Genomic DNA, 9,300 nt, shown 5'->3' with positions numbered 1-9,300 from the left:
GGGCACCGAGTCACCCAGTGGAAGATGCCAAAGCGGCGTGAGGAAGGGCCACCATCAACCCTACCTGGCACCGTGGCGAGGACCTCGGACCCTGCAGCGTCGCCGTTGGCATGCTCTGGCAAGAGCCAGCTCAGCCTTGCCGGGGTGCCAGGGCACAGCCCAGCTTCCCATCGCCCCTCTGCTTCCGAAACGGCCTTGGTCTGTGCAGAAGAAACCACCCGGCACTGGCATCTCCATCCTGGCACCGCTGGCAAAGCCTGCTGACAGGAGGACGCCGGCTGCCCACAGGGACCCGTCGCACTTGGCTGCCTTGCTGAGCTGCAGCAGGAGCAGGAGATGCTCCCTGGGGATGGGGATGGCACCCGGAGCACGGCTGGTGCAGGCTGGCACGCTCGCCCGCCGCAGGCACCCGCTCCAGCCCTCTCCATTCGCCTTTGTTCCCCGCCCGGGCGCAGGGAAGGGGGTGGGTTTTTCATTAAAGCTTTTAAAGAGCCATCACAGAGCGGGGAAGCGACCGCGCCAAAGCGACACCCCGGGCTCCCCGCATCGCTGCCACCACGTCCCTCCCGGCTCCGGTAACCAGCAGGATCCGACCAGGGCTCGCCTGCTGCTCGCTGGCAGCCACAGCAGAGCAGGATGATGCCCGACTCCATGCCAGCCCTGCTCCCACTGCACAAACAGGTTGTTTCCCTGAAGATGCTTCGCCTGAACGGGGATTTTGGCATCGACCTGGTCCAGCTCTGTCCTCCCGGCACGGTGGGGGCCAGCTCCTGACCATCGCGCTTTCGCTTGGCCACGGCCGCCCCTCTCCGGCCAGGCAAAGCCAGAACCAACCAACCAGCCTGAAAAGTGATAAACGGGCAGCACTAAACCCCGCTGGCACTAATAATCTGAGACACGATTAATAGCAAAGTAAAGAAGATTTGGGTTTTAAGAGACACGGTTTTTAACCCGACAGTGTTCTTTTAATAGGCTATAGAAAAGATCTGATCCATGAGAATTCCTAACGCGAGGATGGCTCGGGACAAGGGCACGAGGGTGAGGAAGGGCCGGGCAGTCCTGAGCACTGAACCACGGTGGGAACAGCCCCGCTCCCTGCTGAAAGGCAACGGCACCCGGGGAGGAGGAGGCTCCCGGTGACACGGCACAGCACGGCCACGGCACGGACTCCATCCCATGGCAGCTCATCCCTGCCTCCCAGAAGTGATGCTGACGAACAGAGCACCGTAACGAGCTCTTCCCGCCTGGAGAATCCGCGATCCGCTGATTGCCAAGATCTTCACTAGCGGTTCAAAGGCATCCGGGAATTTCAAAGCCGCCTCCGCCGTGCTCAGCCCTCGCCGCCCCGCGCCTGTCCATCCTCCCGGCGCAAGGGACCCCCAGCCCCGAGCCTGTGCCCTGCCCTTGGCAGCACCCAGCAGCACCCACACAGCCTCCCTGCCAACTAATTAACGCCATGGGCATCGCCGGGCCAAAGTGCCGGAGTAGCTCCACTGAGATCGCAGCTCCCCGAAAACACGGCTTCCTGCAAGGCGCGTGCATGCACACGTGTGCACACGCGTGGGCTCCCACGCACGCACCCACTCGGCGGGGAGAGGGGTATCGGTGCCGCTTCCACCCGCCGCGGCACAATCCCCTCGGCTCCCGGGACCGCGGTTCCCCCCCGCTCCACGCTCCCACATCTCCCCCTTCCCGGCTCACTCCCCCTTTCCCTCTGGTTTCCCCGGAGCGCTGCCACCACCTTTCCCGACGCAGGCAGGCTGGCAGCAGCGCCGGGCTGTAATTAATGGTGCCGCTTTGCCAATCACTGGCTCAGCCTCGCGAGCACTGGCAAGCACAGGCCTTTTATTTATTTTACTTAACTGCTGTTGGTAAAACTCCACTCCAAAAGCAAGGCCGAGAGACAGCACAGTGAAATCTCCTCCGGGATTAGGGATTACGTTCTGCCAGGGAACAGCGTGTGCTGCCTCCCCCTCCGTGGCTGCGGGGGTCCCTGGAGGGGAGCACCCCCCGCCCCCACAGCAGAGAACCCGCAGGGGCTGCAGCAGCCACATGGCCTCTTCCGAGTATTTTCCGTGTCACTGGGATGCGGCTCCCTCTTCTCCACCAGCTCCATTCTGCAAAGGGATGAGGGGCTGAGAGCCCCAGGAGGGCTCCAAAGCGGGGTCCAGGTGGCAGCAGGGTGGTGGCAGCCTGGATGTGTGCTCATGCTAGAGGGGGATTTTTATTTTTTTGTAACCCACCGTCTCAACCAGTCCCAGATCTGCTGGGAGCCTCTGAGGTGCCCTGAGGAGAAGAAGGGCCCTGGCTCCATCCTGCTCTTGGAGGACATCAAGAACGAACAGACGGGACGAGAGCGGGGGGGGATGCAGTGGCCCTCGCAAGCACCGAGCTACGGAGCCTCTGACGTTTTGGCAACCGAGCTGGGTGGCCCAGAGCCAGCCCTGTCCCCATTAGAGGACGGCACCGTGGTAGGAAATGAGTTTGCAGGGCCTCGGTCCAAATTCCCATGGAGAAGTGTCGGGGCGTCACAGCAGCCCAGCCCCAAGGGCTGCGCGGGGGCTGGACCAGGGCTAGCGGCTCGTCCCACGGCTCATGCATCCATCTGTCTGAGCATCATCTTCCTCCAGGCAGGGGGGCACGGGGAGCCTGTCCTGCAGCCCCTGCCCAGCCTGGAGAGCATCCAGCCCAGGGCACGGGGACGTGGCAGCGACGGGAACAGCCTGAGCGAAGGAAGGTCCATCTATTCCCACTGCCCTGTGCGGGAGGTTGGTGCCAGGGCAGGGCTCTCTCAACCCATGAGCCCGCCGAGGAGGACGGAGCCCACCACAGCTCTCCGGGAAGAGCCTGTCACCGCTGGCCCAACGCCTGTCACCAGCACAGCAGAGGCGTCACGCCGGGCAGCAGAGCCGCGCTGCCGGAGGTCCTTAGAGGAGTCGAGAAGAGCCAGAGGCAGCCAGGAAGAGCAGGAAGCACCTTCCCAGCTGGTGCTGGAGCACCTCTGCCACGGGGCTGCCAGTCAGAGAGCAAGCCACCGCGGTACCAGCTCCGTATCCATTTCCCTCCAGCACAGACCAAATTTGTAGGATCCTGGCTTCTTGCAAACTCCTTGGATCAAAGCAGGGTCTGGTGACAAGGCTTGACGAGCAGCCAGGGAGGCCTTGAGGAGGAGCCGCTGTCAGGCTCCAGGCTCCGGCGTGGAGGGACTGGCACTGCCCCATGGCCAACTCCAGCATCCGCCACTGTCGGTGTCACTGGTAACAAATGCCTCTGGGAAATGGGGCGCTGAGTCTCCTCGATGAGAGCGGCTGGAGGGCAGCCAGGCGATGGTGACGACAGCCGTGCCGTGCCGCCCCGCTCCTCCCCATGGGTGCCCAGTGTGAGCCCCGCGAGCCGGCTCCCTCCCCACGAGCTCTTCTCGGCTCTGCCACCGCCACCTTCAATGGGGGAGAGCTCAGTCCCAAGTAACCGCCTCGGTGCCCACCGGGAGCTCTCCCAGCGGCATGTCTCAGCGCCAGCCCCGCACCACTGGCTCCACGCACACCTCAGCCACCAGCAGCCCCCAGCAAGAAACCCTGACCAGATGCTCTGCCACAAGCCAGCCTGGCCACCCCGGGGCCACCTCCCCACGTCACTGGCGGCCCCGGCTGCCAGGCGCCATCCAGCACAGGCGGTAGTGACATGACCTAGAAAAGCAAAGGGTTGTTCACACGCTGCGCTGCCGCGAGCCCCTGGCACCGACCAGGCAGGCGCGGTGCACACGCACCCTCCGCACCAGCCACGGCTGTGCAAAAGCTCCCCGTGCTTCAACAAGTGATCTGCGTGGGCACACGCGCGGGCACACGTGGCACTGCTCCTGCCACGAACCCCAGGGCTCGCAGGTCTCCTGGGAAGGGAAGCAGCTCCCCCACTCCCCCCCAGATCCGGCTGCCACCTGCACGCTGCACGTGCCCGCGCCGGCACACGCTGTGTGCCCACGTGTGCCCTCGCTGCACGCCCACGGTCCCCGGGCGCCGCTCGCCCCGGCGGCGTGGCCGTGGCACGGGGGCTCCCTGCAGCCCTCCACGCTGGCACCAAACAAAGCCCCTCGCAGGAGGAAGAGCCACAAAACTGCCCGGGGTTCTGCCAACACACCTGCCCACGCGCCCTGGTGTGTGCCGATTCCCCGGGGCCTTGGCAAAGGGTGACGGCACGGGGCCAGCCCCGGCGTGGGGAGACCAACCTGCCAAGCGCCCCCGCGTGCCAGGCTGGGAGCACACGTGTGCCCACGTCGGAGCTGGCAGGGATGCCAGCAGGCAGCCAGGCACCCGTGGCCTTGCTGTATGACACGCCGCGGCACCGCGGTGCCACACGTGTGCCCACCAACATGCATGTGCCCACCGACACGCGTGCAGACCCTCCACCGCAGAGCTGCCAGAGCCCTGACACTGCTTGTGATGGGGAGGGGGGCAACCCGGGAGGGGGGGGCCCGGCACCCCGGGGTTGGGGGGGCCCGGTAGCCCCGAGCATGCCCGGCGCTCGCAGCCAGCCCCGGTGCCGAGCCCGCCCCGCCACCGCAGCCGCGCGCAACTTCCAGGCAGGGCCGGGGCCGCCCCGGGGATGCTGCTGCCCGCACCGGGCACCCCCGGTACCGCGGCGCGGCTGCAACTGCCCGGCCCCGCAGCCCCGCGGGGGCAGGAAAGTTGGCCGGGGGTGGAGGGGGGGGGGGGGAGGCGCACGGCGGAACCGGGGCTCTGCCAACCGGCAGCACCGGCCGCCGCATCCCGGCGAGCTGCCGCCCCCGCTGCGCCGCGGAGAAGGGGAGCGGAATGCACCGCACCTCGGGGCTCGGTGCACCGGGAAAGGGCGGGGGGGGTGGAGAAATTGGTGCACCGGGAAAGGGGGGGGGGGGGGGGGGGGGGGGGGGGTGTCGGTGCCACCGGGAAAAGGGGGGTCCCCCGCTCCCCCGCCGCCGCCCTTACCTGCGCTCCGTCAGCAGCGCGTGTAGCCCCGGCGCGGCGCGGCGTGCAGCGGGCTGGCCATCCCCGAGCGGCGGCGGCGGCGGCGGCAGCCGGTGCCCGGGCGCGCCCGGGGGAGCGCGGCGGCGCGCGGGGCCGGGAGCGGGGCGCGCGGCGCGCCGGGCCCCGGTGGCGGCGGCGAAGCGCGGTGCGGGAGGGGGGGGGAGGCGGGGGCGGCGGCGGCGGCGCGCGCGGCTCGGGCACTTGCTGCATGCGCCGGGCGCGGGGCGGTGTGACAGCACCGGGCATGGCGGGGAGCCTGCGCGGCGGCGGGGCCGCCTTAAGGAGGCCGGGGGGGGGGGGGGAGGCGGGGGGCACGGGGGGAGGTGGGAGTGTGCCCCCCCCCCCCTCCTCCCCGCGGCTGCACCGCCGCCGCCCCCGGAGAGGGGGGGGGAAGGTGACCCCCGGGATGCTGCAGCGCTGGGGGGGGGGATGTGGAGGGGTGCACGCGGCGCGGGGGGGCCGTGCATGCGCGTGGCTGTGGCGTGCACACGCACACGGGTGTTGTGCTCCGGGGTCGGAGTGGGGGGGGTGGGGGTGCGTGGCTGGCGTGTGCCCGCACACGCGTGAAGTGGTTCATGCATGCGCTGTGTCCGCGTGTGTGTTCGTCGGGCACGCGCACCGGTGGTCTGCTCGTGCTTGCTGGTGCGTGGGCAGCGCACGCGTGCACACCGGTGGGTGCCGGGGCGCGCACGCGCGTGGCACACCCGTGTGCAGGATACATGTGCTCCCCGCCAGCAGCTGCGTTGCACACACGTGCTGCAGGCCTCGGCGTGGCGTGTTTTGCAGGGAGAGCTGAGGGACCCAGGGAAACCTGGAGCATCAGCGCTGGGTGAGGAATGGGGCTGGCGTTTGCACAAACGTGGCACAAGTGTGTGTGACACGGAGGATGTCAGGCTCCCAGAGCCACGGCGGGGCTGGGGGGGCTGCAGAGCTGCAGTCCCACGTGTGAAGGCTGTGCACAGGCCGGATAAACCTGAGCATCTTGGTGGTCCATGGGCAACAGAGAGCAGCTGGCACAGAGGCTCCTCTGCAGCCTGGATCCTGCCCAGGGCAGAGCTCCGCCAGGAGCACGGGGAGCTCTGGCTTGGAGGGGACGGGGTGTCACTGAGCCCCAGCCTCGCAGCAAGGTGCCCAGCAGGATGTGGCGTGGCCTCGCTGCCACGCTGCGGGAGAAGCACAGCTGGAAATGCAGCATGTTCCCATTGCCCGCCTGTCCACCTCATCCTGGCCGCATCCTACTTGGTGCTGCATGTGCTGTGCTCAGCCCTGGGGGTGCACAGAGCTCTGGGCAGCCCCTCTCAGTCTCCAGCTGGGGCCAGGCACTACAAAGGCAAAAGTCTGGGAGCAGGAGGCACCACCAGGACCACTGCTCAGCACCCTGGGGATCTGCAGCTCAGCACCAGCCCTAATCTAGCCTGGCATTGCTGGAAGCGCAGGGTCACATCCACCAGAAACCTTTGTGCAATTCATCTCCCTCCTTCCCCGGTGTTGCCTTTTCCCAGTCCTCCCCTGCAGCCTGCTGGTGCCTGACCCAGCATCCCCAGACGGATGCTCATCCCCTCTGGGTCACAGCTGAAGAAAACACACCAGCATCTCACGCTGTGCTTCATCCCAGCGAGAAAAGCACCGTTAGCTCAGACATAACTGGAGGATGTTCCAGAACCAGTCTCTGTAAATACAGACGGTCGCAGAGGCTGCGGCTTCGCAGAAGGGCCGTCCCAAAAGCCACGGCTCTCTGGGCCGCGCTCGCTGCTTCCCGCGAGGTATTTGCTCCCGCAGCCGAATCGGTCTGCGCGCTTCAGGTACTTCCAAATTTCCAAACGCATCGCTTGGCCCTGCCTTGCGAGCGATGCAGGATGCGATGCGGGATGCGATGCGGGATGCGATGTGAGATGCGCTGCCAGCCCATTGCCAGCGGGTGCTGCCCCAGCCCCGATGCCCGCTGCAGCACAGCCTGGCTTGCATTGCTCTGTCCTGCAAGAGCCCTGGGCTGCCAGACCTGCCCGCGGCCCTTGGTCCTGCACGTACCATCACCCTGTGCTGGCTGCTGAGTTTCCAGTGGGGGGGGCATTTCCAGCCTCCGCATCACCCCGCTGCCCCAGTGTCACCAAAACTCTCCTCTGCCCCAGGTGGGATCCTGCCCATCGCAAAGGAGGGCCTGGAGGGCTCCAGTGCTGCGGGGGAGCTGGCAGCACCCACTGTTACCAGGACAACTGGGTGCTCTCCATAGCTGCGTGTGGCTGCTGCATCCCTGCAAACCTTCCCCCAGGTGCAGCGTGAGCTCGGCCACCAGCCGTGCCCCCAGCCCAAAGCAAAGCACGAGGGTGCTCAGCCCCTCCATAGCCCCCTGGACCACGCAGCGCTCGGGAAGGTGCTGGAGGCCCCTCAGCTGAAAAAAACCATCTCCCCAGCTGATGGGTGCGAGCACCCAGAGCCCCTAGCGTCCTCATCCTCCTCACCCCCAGGAACTGCTGGGCCATGGGGAAAACTGATGAGGGCTCATCCCCACGGGTGCCCGTGGGTTTGAGGGGGCTGGGTGGCAGTGCCAGCGGAGCAGCTCGCAGGGCATAATTAGGGCAGTGCCCATGCATGCGGAGGTCGTAACAGCAGGGCTTTGCCCGCTGGAAGGAAATTAGACCTGTCCATTAAGGCAATAATCACGCGCCAGTTTGACACAAGATCCCCGGTGCCGCCACGATCATTATGCTGCTGCTGCCGCTAACAGCATCCAGCACCGTAGGCACGGGCACTGCTGGGACAACCGGCACTGGGCAGGGACCGGCTGAGCCCCCCACCCCCACCAGCCGGGAGCTCCTGAGGCACCCGGCACTGTTGCGTTTCCAGCACGGGGTTCTTATTTCCCCTTCATTTGACTCCGAAATCAGGGACACAGGAGAGTCACCGATGTGGCAGCTACTCTGTGCCCAGCCCTGGATGAGGATTCAGGGAAGAGATCAAGTCCCGCTCCCGGCCAGTGGGATGTGGGGATGCTGCAGCCAACCCCCAAGGTGCTGCGGCCCCCAATGGGTCTGATCCCAGGGCTTGTCTCCTCCGAGCAGGAGATTTTCAGAAAGGTTTAACAGGAGCATCTCGGCTTGAACCATGGGGCGAGCCGGGAGCAGATGGCAGCCCTGGAGAAGCCGGTTACCGCAGCCGCCTGTCTGAATCGCTTCCCGTAAACTTCGTTGCGAATTGCTCCAGTGGAAAAACAAAAGCAGCCATAAACAGGGAAGTTTGGTTTGTAAGATCATCCGTTCTAACGGGAAGAGGCAGTAAGTGCCGGCGGAGGAGCCCTCGCCGGTCGCTTGGTGTCCATCACCGGGATGGAGGGACCGGCCCCGCACCAGCTGCCTGCGGCCGCTGCTCACCTCCGAGAAATCTGCCGGTGAAGTTTCCTGCTAGTGCTGGCAGGGAGGAATGCCAAGGAGAAGGAGCGAGGGAAGCCGGTGCGATGAGCGGAAGAGGAAGGATATGAATAAGCTCTGAAATAAATCTCACTTTGGGGTTTGTTCTGGACCGAGGAGCGCTGCCGCCGCGGCGCAGCCAACAGCCCATCCCAAGTGGCTCCCAGAGCTACAGCCGTGGCCGTTGTGCCCAGGACGATGGGTTTCAGCTCAGCGTCTTCCTTCTGATTCTTCCTGGCACTTTGTGCGCTGATGGATGGACCAGGGCTGATCCCGTCTCCGTCTGCGCCAACGCGGAGATGGTGCCTCGGCACAAGGCAGGGCAGTGCGAAGGACTCAAGGCGCTGGGCCAGGCATTGAAGGGTGTTTCTGGGAGAAATTGGGAGAATTTTTGCCGGATGAGGGTGCAGAAGCTGCCTCCTGGGCCTGTGGGGTGGAAGGATGAGCACAGCATCCATGGGGAGCCAGCACGCGGGACACCAGTGGGATTTTCACCTCCGGGTCTCCACGCACTGGAAAGCAGCCCGGCTCCATCCCGGAGCTTTGGCTGGGATCAATCCCTGTGAATCCCAACATGCTGGGAGATGCCCCCTGAGCTGGAACAGCCTGGCAAGGAGCGAGCTCCCACCCCAGCCCTGCCTGTTCCCACCACAGGGCTGCCTGCAGCCTCCGGCCACCGGAGCCATTTCGCCACCCAAACCGGCAGCGGTAGCCGGATCGCGCCTGCACATGAGCAACGGCTCAAGAGCAGGAAACTTTGCATAAATATTCATCTCGATTAATATACATGAGGGCTGCAGAAAGCCGGGCTGAAGCCGTCAGCGGGGATGTTATCTTGGCTGCTCAGTCTTGCAGGGGCGCGGTGTTTAACGCCGACACCTGATGGGTTTTCGCAG

Source organism: Tauraco erythrolophus, chromosome 24, assembly GCF_009769465.1.
Source record: "Tauraco erythrolophus isolate bTauEry1 chromosome 24, bTauEry1.pri, whole genome shotgun sequence".
Classification (NCBI taxonomy): Eukaryota; Metazoa; Chordata; class Aves; order Musophagiformes; family Musophagidae; genus Tauraco; species Tauraco erythrolophus.
The sequence above is the reverse complement of the archived record's forward strand: the minus strand, read 5'-3'. Positions refer to the sequence as shown.